This window comes from Mirounga leonina, unplaced genomic scaffold (assembly GCF_011800145.1).
Source record: "Mirounga leonina isolate KUSES-001 unplaced genomic scaffold, KU_Mleo_1.0 Mir_200, whole genome shotgun sequence".
Taxonomy (NCBI): domain Eukaryota; kingdom Metazoa; phylum Chordata; class Mammalia; order Carnivora; family Phocidae; genus Mirounga; species Mirounga leonina.
Window position 1 is genome coordinate 2,404,380 of NW_023270503.1, and position 19,632 is coordinate 2,424,011.

The following is a 19,632-nucleotide window of genomic DNA, read 5'->3' on the forward strand; positions in this document are numbered from 1 at the left end:
CTAAGTGACCAGATTGGACACGACTGGCAGGACATCAGAAGTTAGAAGCAGAAGGGCGGGGGGGAAGAAGCACAAGTGGAGGGCACTTGACTCCTGCCTCTCCCAAGTACAGCCCCTACCGTACTGAGCACGGTGCCGAGTAGCAGGGGCTGGGGCCGGGGGGCACAGAGCTAGACAGCCCGCGGGAGCCGTATGCCCCCTCCCAAAGCTGGGGGGCCCACTGTGGCTGCTCCAGGCCCACGGGTGTAGCTAAACGTGGCCACCTTCACAGGTGCTGCTCCCCAACATGTTCTGCCAACCCTCACAGGGCTCCCCAGAGCCAGAAGGAGGATGGGGAGCCACAGCTACGGCCAGGACTACAAGGGAGATGGCACCTTTGGGAATCTGCAGGGAGGCCACCCTGCTCCAGAACTTCCTGGTGCTTTAACGTGCGTGGTCCAGCTCAGCTGCCTTTCTCGTGGTCCAGCTCAGCTGCCTTTCTCCTTGCCACCAAGGCTATGACCAGCTCTTTGATGATCTAGCATAAGGGTACTGCACATGTATGCTGGAGTGTGTGTGTGTGTGTGTGTGTGTGTGTGTGTTGTGGGGAGAGCAGGGGGATGGTAACTCAATCCCAGAGCAAAGATGAGGGGCTGCACTGAGTTATCCACTGCTCTGGCCCAAACCGATCTAGACCAACAGATCTCAAACACAGGAATCCTTCATACCCTTAAAAACTACTGAGGTTGGTGGGGCACCTGGGTGGCTCAGTCAGTTAAGTGTCTGCCTTCAGCTCAGGTCCTGATCTCAGGGTCCTGGGATCGAGGCCAGCATCGGGCTTCCTGCTCCGCGGGAAGCCTGCTTCTCCCTCTCCCGCTGCCTGCCGCTCCCCCTGCTTAAGCTCTCCCTCTCTCAAATAAATAAGATCTTTAAAAAAAACAAGCTTGCTTATGGATGTTCATAGCAGTATTATTCATAACAGCTAAAAGTGGAAATAATTCCAGTATCTGCCAACTGATAAATGTAGATCATTTGGCATTATCCATACACAATGGAATATTATTTGGCCATTAAAAGTGAAGTACTGATAAAGGCTATAATGTGGCTGAACCTTGAAAACATTATGCTAAGTGTAAGAAGCCAGGCACAAAAGGGGCACCTGGGTGGCTCAGTCAGTTAAGTGTCCGGCTCTTGATTTCAGCCCAGGTCTTGATCTCAGGGTCGTGAGTTCAAGCTCCACACTGGGCCCCATGTGGGTGTGGAGTCTACTTTAAAAAAAAAAAAAAAAAAAAAAAGCCAGTCACAAAAGATCACATGTTGTATTATTCCATTTACAAGAAATGTCTGGAACAGGAAAATCCACAGAGACAGCAAGTAGATTAATGGTTGTCAGGGGCTGGAGTGCGGGTGGCGGGAAGAAGGAATGAGTTTCCGCTAATGGGTTCAGGGTTTCTTTTTGGGGTCATGAAAATATTCTGGAATTAGGTCATGGTGATGGTTGCACAACTTTGAGAATAAACTAAGACCAATGAATATCCTTCTAGAATGTGAATTTTATGGTATATGAACTGTATCTCATTAAACGGTAATAAAAATTATTGAGAACAGCAAATTATGTGGGCTGTATCTATTGATACTTACTACATTAGAAATTAAAACTGGGGGAAAAAAATTAAATTTTAATTCATCAAAAAACAATAAACCCATTAGATGTTCATATATTTTATTTAGAAAGCTATGTTTTCAGAACAAAAAACAACTAGTGAAAATAATGGCTTTGTTTTACATTTTTAAAAATCTGTGTAATGTTTGGTTCACAAAAGTCAGCTGGATGTCCATATCCGATTTTTTGTTCAATCTTTTGTGATTATGTGGTTTTGTTCAAGTGTATGACGGACATCTAGACTCTCACAAATATGTACTACAGTTGGAGTATTTTAACAGTCTTTCCAGATAATTGTGGATATTCTTCTTTCATAGTGTACCAGATTCAACAGATGGTAGTTTCTTAAAGATTAGTTCAAATGTGGCATCTGAAACCGTATTAATGAACTTTTCCTTTTCTGTACATTTGTGAGAGAATGGGATACAGCATTTTATTATTATTATGAAATAGTTTTGACCCTGTGGATTTCCTGAAAGGTGTCAGAGACCCCCCAGGGATCCCTGGCTCATGGTTTGAGAACTACTGTTCCAGACCAATGTCACCGATTTCTATGATGACCAGCAGGGGTCAGCGTGTTGGCTGTAGCCACAGAGACCAAGCCCATGACCTTGACTGCAGTGGTCTCTCTATCCCATGCAGCACATCAAAGCACCTGCTCTCCACTGTGGGCCACCTTGGGAGAGAGCGCTGGGCACATCCAGACCCTAAAGAGCCACGTGTGGAGACCCCATGGCCAGGCCCAGCACTAGGATGCCACCATCACCCAAGGGCCTCCTCAAATCCAGTCTTGACCTTCTCCCAAATGAGGCTAACATACGATCCAGGGAAACACAGACAGGGTCAAAAATGACACACTCATCACACAAGTGTAAACCAGCGTCCCACATCCAGCCTTCAGTGCCCTACGGTTTGTTTTGTTGTTTTTCAGAATTTGTTATCTCGTGAATAGTATAATCACACTGCCACGTGGGTATGAAAAGCATTACTCTGTTCCAAGTAAATGTTTAGATCACACTACAATTCATTAGCCCTGCTTATTATTGTTTAAAAGAATACTCTAGAAGCTTCAAGAAATGGAAGTGATGGGGGTCTCCCTGACCAGGAGAGACCTGACCTGGGTATACTGGGCATCCAGTTGGTCATTTGGGATCTACCACGGCCTGCAGGGGCAGCTGGACACAGTGAGGAGGGGGTGGCCCCTCTACTCTACCAGACACCCCCACAGAAGCTTCTAAGCCCAGAATGTGTACAGCTGGGGAGTGGGGGGGTTGAGGAGAAAGAAGGGGTCCTATGCTCTCAGGCTCAAACCTTCATCTCCTTTATGGTGAGGACAGGTGGGGACATCCAGGAGAAGACAGCACAGGTGGAGAGAAGATGCAGCAGTTCCTCACAGGCTGAAATCAATCTTTAGGGAATGAACCCCTTTTGTCCCCTTTGGGTCACTTCCTAGGGGAGCAAGGTCCTTGGAGATCACTGGCAAGAGAACCCCCAAGCTAATATTTATCTTTCCTGTGACCCATTTGAGTTCTATTCCTCTTCTTTTGCTTTTAAAACTTTAGCCAAAACAACTCTGCAACCACCCACTATTCTGTTACTCTGGCTATTCTGTTCTGTTCTTTCTAACTCTCATCACTGTTTTTCCTGTTGGACAGAAGAGAAACAAGGGAGGTTAAGAGACTGAGGAAAGGTCACACAGCTAACTGTGCTGGTCTACTAACCCTTCGTTCCATAGTAATGTCTCTGTATTGGATCGCCTTCCGCCGTAGGGCGGAGGGAAGGATTTGGGGGGCAGTAAAGAAGGGGGAAAGAAGACCCAAGGAGGAGAGAAAAGACCCACGGAAGTCTGGCTTTTATGCAAACTTACTGGAAGGCCAGGAACCAGTCAGTTATCTTCCTTGGGCCTGTGTTTTCTCATAGGTCCCCAAAGTGGCTGAGACAGGCTGGAGGGACCACCCTGAGCGACTCCGACAAGCTGCAGTGGGGAGGCACAGGTGGCAGGCGAGGGGGGGTGCGGCTAGAGAAGGGTCCTGAGGCAGGAGGCTGGTGGCTGCTCCAGCCCGGAAGGTGGGAAGTGAGCCCCACCCCAGTCAGTCCCCTGGAGCGGGAGCAGGAAGGCACTCCCTGTCCCCTGCCTCTTACTCCTGAGCTTCAGGGAAGGCGAGCAGACAGACGTCACCTCCCGAGGCATCGGGCTGTGAACGCGGGCTGGCAGGGTCCTCATCCATGCTGAGATCTGCTACGATCACGGCTGAGCCTGTCCACAGGGGTGGCTCCGGGAGAGAACTCGGGCTTCTGCCCAGGTTGCGGCTAGCGCTGTGTAAGGCACAGCCGTCCTCCGCCCACACAGAGCAGCCTCGGGACAGGTGGTGAGAGAGCAAGGGCCACACGTCGTCGGGAAGCTGCCAACGGAGCCAGCTTAGGTTCTCCAAATCTCTTCCGCCTGAGCCACCAGCTCCCTGACTCGCCAGCCAAGCCCTGTCCCTGGCTTCCTGAACCCTCTCCATCCAGGCGGCTCCTCTGCCAAGCTGTGTGCTCACCACCAGCCAACACACACCAGCTGGGGCTCTGCTCCCCTCCAGCGGTGGGTCCCGGAGGAGGGCCAGGGAGGGCCCCTTCCCAAGGCCCCGTCGCTCTTAAGAGCTGGGTCCTTAAAGCTTCCAAAGAGCAGGGCCATGGGAGTTGAACGTGGACTGCACTCTTGCATGAACAAACGCCAATCTGTCCAGGTCAAAAATCAACTGACGGGGCGCCTGGATGGCTCAGTCGGCTGGGCGTCTGCCTTCGGCTCAGGTCATGATCCCAGGGTCCTGGGATCGAGCCCTACATTGGGCTCCCTGCCCCACAGGCAGCCTTCTTCTCCCTCTCCCACTCCCCCTGCTTGTGTTCCCTCTCTCTCGCTGTGTCTTTCTCTGTCAAATGAATAAATAAAATCTTTTAAAAAAAATCAACTGACCAGGGAACCAAACAGGGGCTTAAAGAAGGCAAGTGAAAAGGCAGGAAATGCAAACCACACATTCTCTCCAGGGGGAAAGAGGGACTGGGCTGAGGGCCTAGAGAGAAGCAAGGCGGCAGGGTCTGCGGAAAGAGGGCGGCTGCGTGGAGCTCCGGCCTCCTCTGTCAACCAGGGGAGAGCAGGCAGCTGGGGCCAGGCCTGGCTCTGAAGTCCTTCCAGCTGTGAGGGGGAAGAGCCGAAGGAGAGAGGTATGTGGTGTGCATGTGTGCACACACGCATGTGCGTTCTGCTGAGGACGGAAGACTGGTCCAGGGGAGGTGGGCTCAGACCTGGGAACCCAGAGTCCCCCCACTCTACTGACAACATGCTCCCACCCCCCCAGGCCTGCGGGCTCCCCGGGGAGCCTGTGTCCTGTTCCCCTGTCCATCCCTGGAGCCCAGCACAGGGCCTGCTACAAAGTAGGTGCTCAGCGGAATTGACTTCATCAAAGAGACGGCCATTCCCAGACAAGGAGCAGTTCAGACAACAAGCCAAACGTGCTCAGAGCAGAGCTGGGCTCCAGCCATGCTCTGCAACTTGCTCGCTCACAAAACAGTTTGTTCCTCAGGACTCCCCACAGGGGAGTCAGCACCCAGAGCCACCTCCCTGCCGAGAGGCCCGCGTGCCCTAAGGCTGGGGCGCTGCGCCTCCGGGGCCTGCCTCCATCCTGCCTCGAGGCCCGCTGCGCCCTCAGGAGCGCCTGGGCTCAGGGGACATGCCCCCTCCCCCGGGGGGGGGGGGGACGAGGAACAGGGACCAGGAAATGCCTGGTGATGGTTTCCTGAGACAATTCTGTGGGGAAGGAGTCCATGAGCCTCAGGAAACTTTCTGAGGCAGATCGGTGAAAACAAACTCATTCTTCCAGGGAGATTCAATTCTCCTCTCCCTCAAGTCCAAAGCTCACCACGCTGGGTGTTAGTCACTGCAGACAAACGTTGCATTCACGGCCGGCTGTCCCCACCGGGCAACAGCCATGACGCGCCCGCACAAGGCCGCGTCCCGGGCTCTGCCGGGTATCACAAGCAAGACCAGCCCACGCTCACCATCACCCACCCCACATGGACACTCCTGACAGCTCAATGTAAGGCCTCCCGATTCTTTCCCAGGTATTTCTGTAGAGATTTCAAATAAAATTGGGTTCTTGCCACACATCTTCTTTGCTGTTCTCTTCTCACACTGTACTTTCTCACGTTATTAGAATTCCTCAAAACCATGATTTTTAATTGTTTAACTTAGCATTCTGGATATATTTTATCATTGTCCTGCTTGGGAGCACATAGATCATTTCCAATTTTGTTTTATTTATATTCAACAGAAAAATGTGTATCTGGGAGATGAACCTCTGTGCCTATCTCTGATCATTTCCTCAGGATAAATTCCCCAAAGGGAAAGTATACTTTTTTCTCATACGTTGTTAAGACAAACTTTTATCACAGTGACGTTCACAGTCACTCAAACCTATCAGTTGCAGGCCTCAGCCTACTCTCTCCAAGGTGCTTCTAGAATTATCCACTACTTTTTGTAGTGACAGAGTTGCAGTTCTGTCCCATTAGCCTCATGTGGATTTTCTATTTTTGACCCCAGAATTCAAAACCTATCTGGAAATCTCCAATAAGTTGGTTTTATAATGCACACAGTTCTGTAATCACTAAAAAAAGGCCTCCTCTCCACAAATATTTGTATCTACTTGAAAGAAACCTTCTGTCCCCTTAAAGGGCTTCGTGCTCACAGACCTATACCCCTGAAACAAATAACACATTATATGTTAATTTAAAAAAAAGGGCTTCGTGCGCTCAGAATCCAGTAATGTGAACACAGAAGTGAACACGGAGACCCAAGTGACCCGGGTGGTCAGGTGATACCCCTCCAACCAATGTTCTCCTCCAAACAGGGGCAGGGGCTCCCCCTCCACCCCAAGCTCCTGGTGAGGGAGGATGAGATGAGAGCACACTCCCATAAACCCCACCAAGCAGCACAAATTGTCACTGATCCAAGAAAACACGGCTGTCAGACCCCCAGCGTTCCAAAACGGACACGTGCTTTAGCACAGTGCCGGGACACAAGGCAGCCCGCACGGTGTCTGAGCGACAGAGGATCCGGAGCTGCAAAACCACCTGCCCTTTGAGAAGGATTATACACACACACACCCCGGGGCTCTCTACTCTGCCTGCCAGGGCCAGGGTGGGGACAAGAGGCAACTGCCCTACTACCAAAGCTAATAACCTTTTCCTTGGTGTGGTTACATCTCCCACCTTTAGACCCTGGCATTTTCCGCCTCCTTGATTTTGTTTCAGGGAGACTTCCACAGAGACAACTGGGACGATGACTCCCCTGGGTGTGCTGTGGGTAGACAACCTCATAGGAAGAGAAGAAATGATACAGAGAAAACAGTGGCGGGGGCGGGGGGGGGCGCCTGGGTGGCTCAGTCGTTAAGCGTCTGCCTTTGGCTCAGGTCATGGTCCTGGGGTCCTGGGATCGAGCCCTGCATCGGGCTCCCTGCTTGGCAGGAAGCCTGCTTCTCCCTCTCCCACTCCCCCTGCTTGTGTTTCCTCTCTCGCTGTGTCTCTCTCTGTCAAATAAATAAATAAATCTTAAAGAAAAAAAACAGTGGGAATGAAGCAGGCAGGACGGAAGGGCTCAGAGAAACCGCAGGGCCTAGGAGGGGACACTGCATGCAAAGGCAAACACAAGTCACCAGCAAGTGCAGGACCCTGGTTCCAAACAGCCAGTGGGACAGAACGAGCAAACGTACATCCCTCCACGTGAGGTGCAGGAGGCTGTCTCTGAGCTGCTGAAGCACGATGAATGAAATGCGTGGTCCAGCCAAGAGCCATGCCTGACCCACGGACTTGGGAACGATAAAGGTGGTACCAAGTTTGGGGGTGGTTGTTATGTAGCATTATCATGGCAATATATGACCGATACAAACTATCTCTGATAAAGAAAATCCTCACCCTGACCTCAATATCCAGCCAAACCCCCTCTCCGAGCTGTTTGGAGTTGGACTTTCAAACCTGCAAGCAGTGGGAAGGCCAAAAGCCCAGACGAGGGAGGCAAACAGAACCAGTCTGCCCCCACCCCCACGCCAGAGTGAGGAGAGGGAGCTGGGGGAGGGCCTGGAGCCTCCTCAGGTGGCATGTGCAGGGCTGGAAAAGAGGCTTCATCCCGGTGCCAAATCTGAGCCGACACCCAGAAAGCAGCCCTGGGAAGGCCTCAGAGTCTGCATTCAGCCCCCAGGGGACCCACTGCTATGCACCTTCAGCCATGCCTGCCCTGGGCAGGAGGGGAGAGGGGCCGTTCCCCCCACTACCGCTCAGCTGCCATCCCGAGACGAGCTAGCTATCAGGGGCCGGGGTGGCAAGGGAGCAGGTGAGGGTCTAAAGGAGGGAGAAAAAGCAGGGATGAATATAAAAAATACTTGCCCCCAAGCTGGTGCTTCCCAAGGCCTCCGAGACGCCTGTAAGAGCCCTCAGTTCTACGCCCAGGTATTAATATTCCAGGGAACCCTTAGCAACAGGCCCTGACATCTGTTTGGTTACCATGATACGGGCAACATGCTAATAGCAAGATAAGGTGAGCTGAGACATCCACAGTCCCTCCACCTGTCACGCCACACGGGGAGGATGAAAGAGCCAGCCGGGAAGCCTCAGAGGCCTGTCTGAAACCAGAGGGAACCTCTCTATGGTATCTTGGGCTAATTATGCATGAGGCAGGGCTCGAGGGATTGGGAAATGAGGCACCCTGAGGAAGCTTCTGCCTGACAAACGTCCCTAGAACCCACCCTGTCAGCAGGCATCCTGACAGATCTGCCTCCTTAGGTGATTCTTCCCTCCTTGCCCTGTTCAGTTCTTTGCCTCTTTTGCCCAGACGACGGCAAAAGCCTCGAAAGTTGGCCTTTGGACCTCCCTAGGCCTCATGCCCTTCACTTGCAGCCAGAGAGCTCATCCTTAAAGCTTAGGTCAGGACATGGGATTCCCTTGTTCAAAAACCTTCAATGGCTCCCCACTGCTAAAGGAAAAAAAACCCCGAAGCCACACTCAAGGTCATCCACCATCTGGCCCGGACTACGCCTCCAGTCTCACCTGCCACCACATCCCTCCACAAAACTCACACTCCAGCCCCTGGGAACCTGGACGAATTCTGGCTGCTCGGCTCTGTCTCCAGAACTTCTCATGGGAAACGTCGTTCCTGCACACTGTCTACCTGCAGGGGCCCGGTCACCTCCTCTGGGAATTCCCTCAGTCCTCCCCACCCAGCTCCTGTGTGAAATCCACCCCCCTTGCCTCCCCACAGCATTTCATCCCCCTTCGTATCCTGAGGGGACTCCACCTCTATTACCCGTATGAAGACCGCAGCTCCCAGGACGCACCTCGGTGTCCTTAGCACGGTACTCACAACGTGGTGGGTGCCGGTCTACCTTTATGGACCTAATACTAAACTTCGCAGCCCATGGACGGTTGCCCAGCCTTCCCAGCCTGGAATCGGAGGCCCCACAGTGTGACCCTCACAGTTCCTTAACCACGTGCAGGCCCATCCCCTATGCAGGCCCCACCGGTCCTGCCTTGGGCCCACTCGGCAAAGTGGTTTCCACCCACTAGACCCATAGGAAATCTAGAAAGGACCCCAACTCCTGAGGAATGGTCAACAACAGCACAGTCAATAGCACAACGACAAATGACCTAGACAAGGGTTTACGGCAAGACTCGGAACAAGAAGTAGGCACAATGATGGCACAATGGACCAATCATGTACCCATGCGGGAAAGGCAGAGTCCACGCGGTAGAGTACAGTTTGGCAATGGGGGTGAATTTATTTCTGTAATCATCTTCTAAGGATAAGTAAGGCACCCTACCGGTCCTCATGGCTCCCGGTCCTCATGGCTCCCGCTCCCACCTCCTTTTGTGCGGGGCTCGCTAAGGCCCACACCCCTGCTCAGATTCCCGAAGCCTTTCTTGTCTGTGGCCTTCTGGGTCAACCAATCCTGGACACCCCGTGGCCCGTTCCGTGGCACATCCCCACTGAGTCACAGAGCTAAGAGTCTGCTGTGGTCCTCCGAAAGGCAAGAAGCTGCCACTTTTGGCTCCATCACCCTCATTCATTCAACAAACCAGCACTGAGGGTTGAGCATGCACCTGAGTTTGCTGCAGGGTGAGCTGGGGTGGTTCTTTGTGCCCCCAGAAGGCCTCACGCGGTAGGAAGCCTCCCTCACCGCGGCAGGGTCTTCTCCCCAGGGAAGTAAATCCTCATCCACGATGCCCACTCGGCTGGGCCCAGACCCCTGCCTGTCTCTCTAACTGAACCGTTTTCTCATTCCCAGGCTGAAATGCTGTGGAGAGCCTCCAACCGAAATGAGATGCAAAGCACCCCACTTCTTCCCCCTCTCACTTCGAGGGCCAGCCCTCCCAATTTAACAGCCACACACTTTGCCTACATGTTCCCAGGGGCACAGCTCACTTTTGTTACCTCTGAAAGGCCTAAAACAGGGCAGGTACAAATCCCAGATCGAGGCAGTCACGGTTGGCGGAGCCCCAGCCCGGGGTAACCAGACCCCCTGGGCTAGACTCAACCTGGGCACACGCAGGAGGGAAGGCAGCCTCACGGGGTGGCTGCCAGGCCCCGAGCAGTGGTCCATTCCCCATCAGACCACATGGTATCAGTCTCCTAGGGCTGCTGTATCCATTTACCACAAACCAGGAGGCTTACACAGTTCTAGAGCTCAGAAGCCCAAACCCGAGATGCTGATGGGGCCAAGTTCTCTCTGAAGGACCTAGAGAGGAATCTGTCCCACGCCTCTCTCTTGGCTGCTAGGGCTTACACAGCAATCCTTGGTGCTCCTTGGCTTGAAGCTGTATCATTCCAATCTCTGTCTTCATCTTCACGTGGCCTTCTTCCCGTGCGTGTTCGCATAGTCGTCTCCCTGTGCCTCTCACTATACGGGACAGAGACCAAGGGGACTCCAGGATGACCTCACTGGAACCAGTGCCCCGATTTCCCAATAAGGCCACATTCTGGGGCGCGTGGGTGCCTCAGTCGGTTAAGTCCGCATCGGGCTCTCTGCTCAGTGGGGAGCCTGCTTCTCCCTCACACTCTCCCTCTGTGCTTTCTCTCTCTCTCAAATAAAAATCTTTTTTTAAAAAAATAAGGCCACATTCTGAGGTGCTGGGGGGTGGGAATTCAACATAACCCTCTAGGGGACACGATTCAAGCTGTAACACAGGACAACAACAGAAACAGGAAGCCCTACCCTGGGGGCGGGGACAGCGGCTGGGAGGACCCTTCGGTGTGTATGCACAGATGCTCAAGTTGGTCTAAAATGCCCCCTGGAGTTCCTAGGTGCCGGAAACTAGGAGAGGAGCCTAAATCTAAGAGAGCTGTCATGGTTGATGCAAAAAGAGCATTCAAGAAAACAATCCCCAGGACGCCTGGGTGGCTCAGTTGGTTAAGTGGCTGCCTTCGGCTCAGGTCATGATCCCAGGGTCCTGGGATCGAGCCCCACATTGGGCTCCCTGCTCAGCGGGGAGCCTGCTTCTCCCTCTGCCTGCTGCTCCCCCTGCTTGTGCTCTCTCTCTCTCTGACAAATAAATAAATAAATAAAATCTTAAAAAAACAAACAAACAAAAAATCAACAATCTCCTTCGGTTATTGCTTCTCTTGGGAGTTCTTAACAGGGGAGCTGTGACCTTGGATGGGGAATAAATTATATCTTTATTTTTATTAACCTGCATCTGAAATTGTCTACTTTCTTTCACTATGAATGTAGGCAACACATCACAGTCATATCATCAGTACCTGTGGTTTGGTTGTTAATAGACCAAGAGATAATTTACATATCACATAACTGTAGATATCTCCAAATACTATTTATGTTCATCACTACTTCAAAATTATAATAGTTATTAGACCTACTATAAGGTGGTTTAGTTAATGATTCAAAAGAGGATAGAGATTACTGTATCGAAAGCTTGTTTTTAAAAAATATTCTGATAACTCTAAGTCAATATAATTGGCTCCTCTGTAATCCTGTCTGTGCATTTAAAATCATTATCTTGAGAAAGGTTCCACAGGATTCACCAGACTATCAAAAAAAGGGTCGATGGCACAAAAAAAGAACAGGAGACGGAATTAGAGCTCGATTAAGGTTACCAGAAGAAAACAAGCTTTCAGGGTAATCAGGTGTCTGTGGCCCCAGGGACTCCACTTGGAAAATGCCCCAGTCCTCCCGGGCACTAACACCAAGGGGTGTTAGTGCTGCTTGTCTTTTAGTGCAGAAAGACAAGCCTCCTTTCATGTACACAAGGTGTGTGTGTCTGAAAAGTCATAGGCAAACAATTTCTGCAAAGGAAATCTGAGTTTAGTTCACACCTAGGAGTCGTCGTTGGGAGGATCCCAGCAGAAACTTCTCCATGAAGCAGAGAAACCTCTGGAAGGAAAGCAGGTGCACCCCTTCTCACCTGCGTGGTACAGTCCCAATCTTCAGGTATGCCGACAGGGGATTTTAGGAGCAGCTTCGGCACGGCTGTCACCCCCGGCGGCCTCCAGACGGCCCCGCCAGGACACCGGCTCTCAGGCTCTGCCAGGTACTTCTCCGTTCTTCTTCCACCCGCTTCGCCAGAACCTGGGCGGGAAACCTGGCCCTGGCTATTTGCTTAAAGCCAGCAGCCAAGGCAAGCCCCAGCCGACCTAGCCTGCTATCTGCCAGCCAGCTGTCCCCTCTCGTTCATGGAAACACAAACAGACATTTCTCTGTTCCAACTCCAAGGTTAAGTACTGCACTGCCAGGAGCCACCTGTCAACTTCTCTGTGTGCCCTGTTCCCCTGGTAGAGGCAAAGACCCCCCAAAAATGGGGGTGCCCATCCTGAATGCCCACAGGGAGGACTGCCAAGGACTCAGGCACAAGAGAGGGGAGCAGGAGCACGCCCAGCACGTGGCGTGGCACAGAGGAGATGAGCAGGAGAAAGGCCAGGCAGGACCACCAGCATCTTGCCGTATCCTGGAGGATTTCAGGAGCAGCCCACAAATTAAAATGGATCTGCAAATGCCCAGCCTGGCCCTGAGCTATCCGATGGGAGAGAGAAAGCAGCCGGCTTTACGCGGCACCACTTACCTGCAGGTACTTGCCCCGGGCTGACCTACTGAAGCTCATCACAATCCCGAGGGGAGGGCTTGACCGTCATCCCCTTCCAGAGAAGGAGCTGAAACTTGACGCTTGAAAGGTATGGCCTCCAGACCACCCAGCTGGCCCCTGGCTCTTTCGGTCACCTTCTCTGTCCCCTACGGAGCCCTGGCTATGGCACGTGGCAGCTAATGAAAGCGACAGACCAGGGGTAGTCTGCATCCATCTCCCGTGCTCCCAGCACGAGGGAGTGTGCCAGGAGTTCACAGAAACTGGCCAAATAGTTCTGAGAAGGCTGGGGTTCCGTGGGTCACGGCAGCACTTGCAAGCTGCCCTGCCCTGCCCCAGAGCGCACAGACTAGTGAGGCACGAAGCTACAGGTCTCTGACGGCCCCTGCTCCCCACCATTCCCACTGCCTGACCCAGGGGCTCACCCAGACCTCAGTCACCCTATGATCCTAAGTGGTTCACCTGCCTCCAGGCTCCCCTGCCCAGATGCAGCCTACCCTGCCATCAGACGGGCCCGACAAAGGCCTGGCTCTACTCAGATGCTTCCAAATCAAGCCCAACATCTTCACCTGGAAGTTCATGACCATCCACAGGCTCTGCCCTACCTTGCCAAATTTGTCTCCAGACACGCAGAAACACTTGGCATTATCCCCCGTGTCTGAGCGCATGCCTCCTCCAGGCAGTCCTCTTGCTGCCCCCACTCCACACCCCCTGCCCCAGCCTGAAACAACTGACATCATACACACTTACTTTTTACCCCTTCCCAGCACCTGATGATTTCTGACGGCTTATGAATGTGTTCCTATCGGACCAGATGCTCCCTGGCGGCAGGACGAGCCTCGGGCCTGGACAATGTTCCAAATGTGCACTGGAACAGAACTGAGAGTCCAGGAAGAAACCCATACATCTTCGATCAACTGACTTTGACACCCTTGACAAGATGTCAAGACCATACAATGGGGAAACGAGACTCCTTTCAACTGGGTAGCCATATGCAAAAGTATGAAGTTGGACCCTCGCCTCACACCACTTAAAAATTTTAACTAAACGGATCGAAGATCTGAAACTGTAAAACTCTTAGAAGAAAATATAGGGGTAGATCTTTACGACCTCAAACTCAGCAGTGGTTTCTTAGATACGACACCAAAAGCATGAGCAACAAAAGAAAAAAAAAACAAAAAGATAATTTGGTCTTCATCGACATTCAAAACTTCAGTGCACCAAAGGACACTCTCAAGAAGGTGAAAAGATGAACCACAGAACAGGAGAAAATATTTGCAAATCCTGTATCTGATAAGGGTCTAGTGTTCATAACAAGTAAAGAGCTCTTCCAGCTCAACAAAAGACAATTAAAAAACGGACAAAGGACTCACATAGACATTTCTCCAAGGCAGAGGTATACACGCCCAAAAGCACATGAAAAGATGTCTGACACCCCCAGCCATCAGGGAAATGCAAACCAAAACCACAATGAGATGCCGCTTCACACCTACCAGGATGGAGAACACTTTTTAAATGGAAAATAAGGAGTGTCGGTGAGGATGTGGAGAAATTGGAACCCTCTTACACTGCTGGTGGGAATGTAAATTGCTGCAGCCACTGTGGAAAAGAGTTTGCCAGGTCCTCAAAAAGTCAAAAGTAGAGGGGCGCCTGGCTGGCTCTGTCGGCAGAGCGTGCTGGCTCTTGATCTCGGGGTTGTGAGTTCAAGCCCCACGTTGGGTATAGAGATAACTTAAAAATAAAATCTTAAAAGGGCGCCTGGGTGGCTCAGTTGGTTAAGCGACTGCCTTCGGCTCAGGTCATGATCCTGGAGTCCTGGGATCGAGTCCCGCATCGGGCTCCCTGTTCTGCAGGGAGTCTGCTTCTCCCTCTGACCCTCCCGACCCTCCCCCCTCTCATGCTCTCTCTCTCTCAGTCTCTCTCTCTCAAATAAATAAATAAAATCTTTAAAAAAAGAAAAAAGAAAAGAAAAAGAAAAAATAAATAAAATCTTAAAAAACAACAAAAAAAGTTAAATATAGAATTACCATATGACTGTTGAGTCATTCCACTGCTAGGTATGTTCCCCAAAGAACTGAAAACAGGTGTTCTATCAAAAATGTGTACACAGGGGCGCCTGGGTGCTCAGTCATTGAGCGTCTGCCCTCGGCTCACGTCATGCTCCCAGGGTCCTGGGATCGAGCCCCGCATCGGGCTCCCTGCTCCGCGGGAAGCCTGCTTCTCTCTCTCCCACTCACCCTGCTTGTGTTCCCTCTCTCGCTGTGTCTCTCTCTGTCAAATAAATAAATAAAATCTTTAAAAAAAAAGAAGTGTACATAGAGGTGCATAGCAGCACCGTCCATAAGAGCCAAAAGGCTGTGGAAACAACCCAGTGCCCATCAACTAACGAGCAGATAAACAAAATACAGCAAAACTGTACAGTGGAATATTGGCCATAAAAAGGAACAAAGTCTCTACTCATGCTACAACATGGATGAACCTTGAAAACGTGATGCCAAAAGTAGCTGGCCACAAAAGGCTGCATTGTAAATGACTACCTTTACGTGCAATGTCCAAAACAGGCAAACCTATAGAAACAGGAAGTAGACAGGTGGTTGCCTAGGGCTTATGGGCAAGAGGGCAAGTAAGAGTGACAGCATACGGGGTTTACCTTTGCAGTGATGAAAATGTTCAAAAACTGGCTGTTGTGTGGTTGCCCCATCTGTGAATGTACTAAACCCCATTGAATTGCACATTTTAAATGGCTGACCTGTAAGGTATGTGAATTATATCTCAATTAAGCTGTTTAAAAACTCATGGGGCACAGTAAAGAATGAACTGGGGTCTGAACAAGACAGCCAGGTACCCAGTCCCCGGAGGGCAAAGAGCTGGCCACTTATATTTTAACATCAACCCCTGATGGTCTGGGGCCAGATTAACTGTAAATTAACCTCACAAAAAAAACCAAACCACACAACAGATGGTGCATTTGTGAAAACACTGCAGGACAGGGGCAAGGGAGAGAAAGAGAGAGATAGAAAGCAAATATGGTCAAATGCTAAGAATTACTGAATCTCGGTGGAGGGATGACAGTTTTCCTTTGTACTATTTGTCCAGCTTTTCTGCAATGGTTGAAAACCTTCACAATAAAAACTTTCATGGTGAGCTCTCAATGGTTAAAGCTAGAATGATTGGGGCAACAAAATAAGTAACACTAGCATTGGATTATATAACCCATAAGATAAATATCTATGAGTCCTTATATAAATAATTGAGTAAATAAATAGAGAAGACAATTTTTCCTTGCAGAAGAGTTCAATTAAAAATGTAGAAGGGGGCGCCTGGGTGGCTCAGTTGGTTAAGCGACTGCCTTCGGCTCAGGTCATGATCCTGGAGTCCCTGGATCGAGTCCCGCATCGAGCTCCCTGCTCGGCAGGGAGTCTGCTTCGCCCTCTGACCCTCCCCCATCTCATGTGCTCTCTCTCAAATAAATAAATAAAATCTTAAAAAAAAAAAAAATGTAGAAGGAACAGGCACCTGGGTGGCTCAGTCGTTAAGCGTCTGCCTTCGGCTTGGGTCATGGTCCCAGGGTCCTGGGATGGAGCCCCACATCGGGCTCCCTGCTCAGCCAGAAGCCTGCTTCTCCCTCTCCCACTCCCCCCGGCTTGTGTTCCCGCTCTCTCTCTGTGTCTCTCGACACGAAGATGTAGAAAATGTAGAAAGAATTAAGGAAACTAAAGAATCACCATTAAAACATCTCAGTAATAACTGTTACAGGGAAGATCTGTGGATGGTTCCCAAAATTAGGAGGCACAAGTTTAAGGACAAACAGGGTATCTGCATAGTCCCCAAGTATCTCCCCTGGAATATTTGTTGATTATAAAAGAAAAAATAGTACCTTTACAGGGCAGAAACCAGCAGATACTACCTGAACCAAGTGATCAAGACTAATATCACCAGTGATAAGACATTTAGACATCATGTACCTCCTGATACAATGCACTGAGAAAGACCTATCCCTCTGTGAGATTCTTACCAGAAATGCATAGCCCCAAATGAATCACAGAACATACCAGACAAACCCAAACTGAGGGACATTCTATAAAGTAACTGACTAGTGCTCTTCAAAAATGTGACCATCATGAGAGATAAGGAAAAAGTGAATGAGGAGTGGTCATATTGTTATGTAAGCAGGATAAAAGGGACACAGGAACTCTCTGAACCATTTTTGCAAATTTTATATGAGTTTAAATTATTTCAAAATAAAAAGCTTTTAAACTGTTCATAATTAAAAATCAACTTTCGCGGGGGGGAGCGCCTGGGTGGCTCAGTTGGTTGGGCATCTGCCTTCGGTTCGGGTCTTGATCTCAGAGTCCTGGGATCGGGTCCCATGTCGGGCTCTCTGCTCAGTGGGGAGTCTGCTTCTCCCTCTCATTCTCCCTTTCTCTCTCGAATAAATAAATGAAATCTTAAAACAACAACAACAACTTTGGGGGCACCTGGCTGGGTCAGTCAGAAGAGCATATGATTCTTGATCTTGGGGTCATGAGTTCGAGCCCCACGTTGGGTGTAGAGATTACTTAAATAAAGAACAACTTTGTATTAGGGTGTTTATTGTTTAGAATCACTTATACCAAGGGATATGTGGTGTGATGTGGCTTCACAGGACAGTGCCTTCTGGGGGAACATCCCCTCCAGGCCTGAAGCAGTAGCTGAGGCCCACTCATGAAAGGGGCGGGAGGATCTCAAGATGTGACTTTGGTCCCCTTGCCCTAGGGATCCGGGCTGAAGGGAGCAGGAGTTAAACAAAGGATTGTCTGCCAGGCTCTTTGCTTCTTTCTTTTCTTTTTTTTTTTTAAGATTTTATTTATTTATTTGACATAGAGAGAGAAAGCACAAGCAGGAGCAGAGGGAGAGAGAGAAGCAGGCTCCCCGCTGAGCAGGGAGCCCAACATGGGGCTCAATCCCAGGACCCTGGGATCATGAGCCAAAGGCAGACACTTAACCATCTGAGCCACCGAGGAGCCCCTCTTTGCTTATTTCTGAGACAAAAGAGGGTTCCATAAAAAGAAGAGAGGACAATAATTAAGAATTTCACAAATGGCCTTCTCTGTATGACTTTCATTGTCTGAAACTATTACACTTGTATTCTATACTTTAAGATAACATGGATTAAATACTAGATGACATTTTATTTATTTATAAAGATTTTTTATTTATTTACTTGAGAGAGAGACAGAGTGCAAGCGGGGGGGGGGGGGCAGGGCAGAGGGAGAGGGAGAAGCAGACTCCCTGCTAAGCAGGGAGCCCAATGGGGGGCTCGACCGCAGGATCCTGGCACCATGACCTGAGCCACCCAGGCACCCCTGGATGGCATTTTTAAATAACAGTCCAATCTATTTAGTAACTTGTTTAAACTAGTTTTGCTTTAACAGTGAGTAGGGTCATCCATGGCCCTGAACTCCTCCAACAACCTGGTTAATGAAGACCATCTTTGTCTCATGACCACTGTCTATGCTATTAATGTATTCTCCTCATGGAAAATTCATAGTGTGCTCATTGACCCACCAGCCAGAGACAACGCTGACCCAAGTTCCAGAAAAGGGAAACAGAAGAGCAGTAAAATATTAATAATAGAATATAAGTGGTGGGCATGTCAGATTTCACTGTAAAAATCTTTCAACTCTGCTTTACATTTAAAAATTTTCATAATAAATTATTGTTAAAAAAAAAAAGAAAGGAAAAATTACAAATGAATATTTTGGGCACTCAACCCATAAACCCAGATTCACAGCCTCGGTGGGAGAAAGCAGACAAGTGTAGGAGGCCCCATTTGCTGAAAACTACACCCACGCGTGCTCCTCCTCCCCACAGGTGTCTGTCGGTGACAGGGCTGCCTGGAGGAAGGAGAAGCAGCAGGACTTCCCTGCCACAGCAGAGGCCTGGGGCCCGTGGAGACAGTCTCCACATAAATACATTCCGCTCTTTGGGGCCAAACTGAGTCAGAAAATGGGCAGCAGCCCCACTGTTTCTATTAGCTCCAAATGAATTGGGCAACGGATGCCCGGGCTGACCACGCAGGCCCCAACCTGGTCCCGTGCCCCAGGTGGTCCTGCCAAGGGGCACATGAATTCGCCTTTTCTGCCGAGTAATAAAGGGCAGCGGTTACAAGTCTCTTCTTCGGATCAGGTATCCGGTTTGCATTCTGCTCTGTGAATTATTAGCTCGGTGACCTTGGACAGCTCCCTCATTTCTCCAGGCCTTAGCGGCCTCATCTGTAAAATACGGAGCTGCCTCCTGGGGCTGTTGAGAAGAATAAATTAGATCAGTGGTTCTGAATCAGGGTGATTTTGTCTCCCAAGGGACATCTGGCGAGTTCTGGAGACAAGGCGGGGCGGGGGGAGGGGGTGTGCCACTGGCTACAGCCCAGCGGGGAGAAGCCAGGATACTGCTAAACACCCTACCAGGCACAGTCCAGCCCCCTACAAGATGAAATCATCCAGCTGAAAAGGTCAAAGCGCAAGTTGGAGAAGCCCTGATTCAGATAGTGCGTATAAGACATCCAGCACGGGACCCGTGACGCTGTGCGCTCCCGGCAAGGGCCGCCCTCATGGCCATCACTGGACCACCTCCTCCACCGCCATCACCCTCACCAACACTGCCATCGCCCCTATTAGCAGGCTTGCAATTTCCGGTACCCCACAGAGTGCAGGTAGGGGGCATCAAGGAACCTGAACTAACAGGTCCTTCCTTTGGGTGGAGGACTGCCGTCTTCCGACATACACCTTCAAGCGCCTAAGCTCACCTGGAGCAGTCTGGGGCAGGGTGGAAAGTGGGTCAGGGGAGATGGGGTGCTCCAGGGAAGGGGTCTGAACGGATGATGATGATACCTG

The 19,632-nt window shown here is 50.5% G+C and overlaps 1 protein-coding gene across 1 annotated transcript in view; it reads right to left on the reverse strand.

The window, feature by feature from the left end:
* RPH3AL (rabphilin 3A like (without C2 domains)) overlaps positions 1–19,632 on the reverse strand; it is a 146,184-nt gene that overhangs the window by 90,857 nt on the left and 35,695 nt on the right.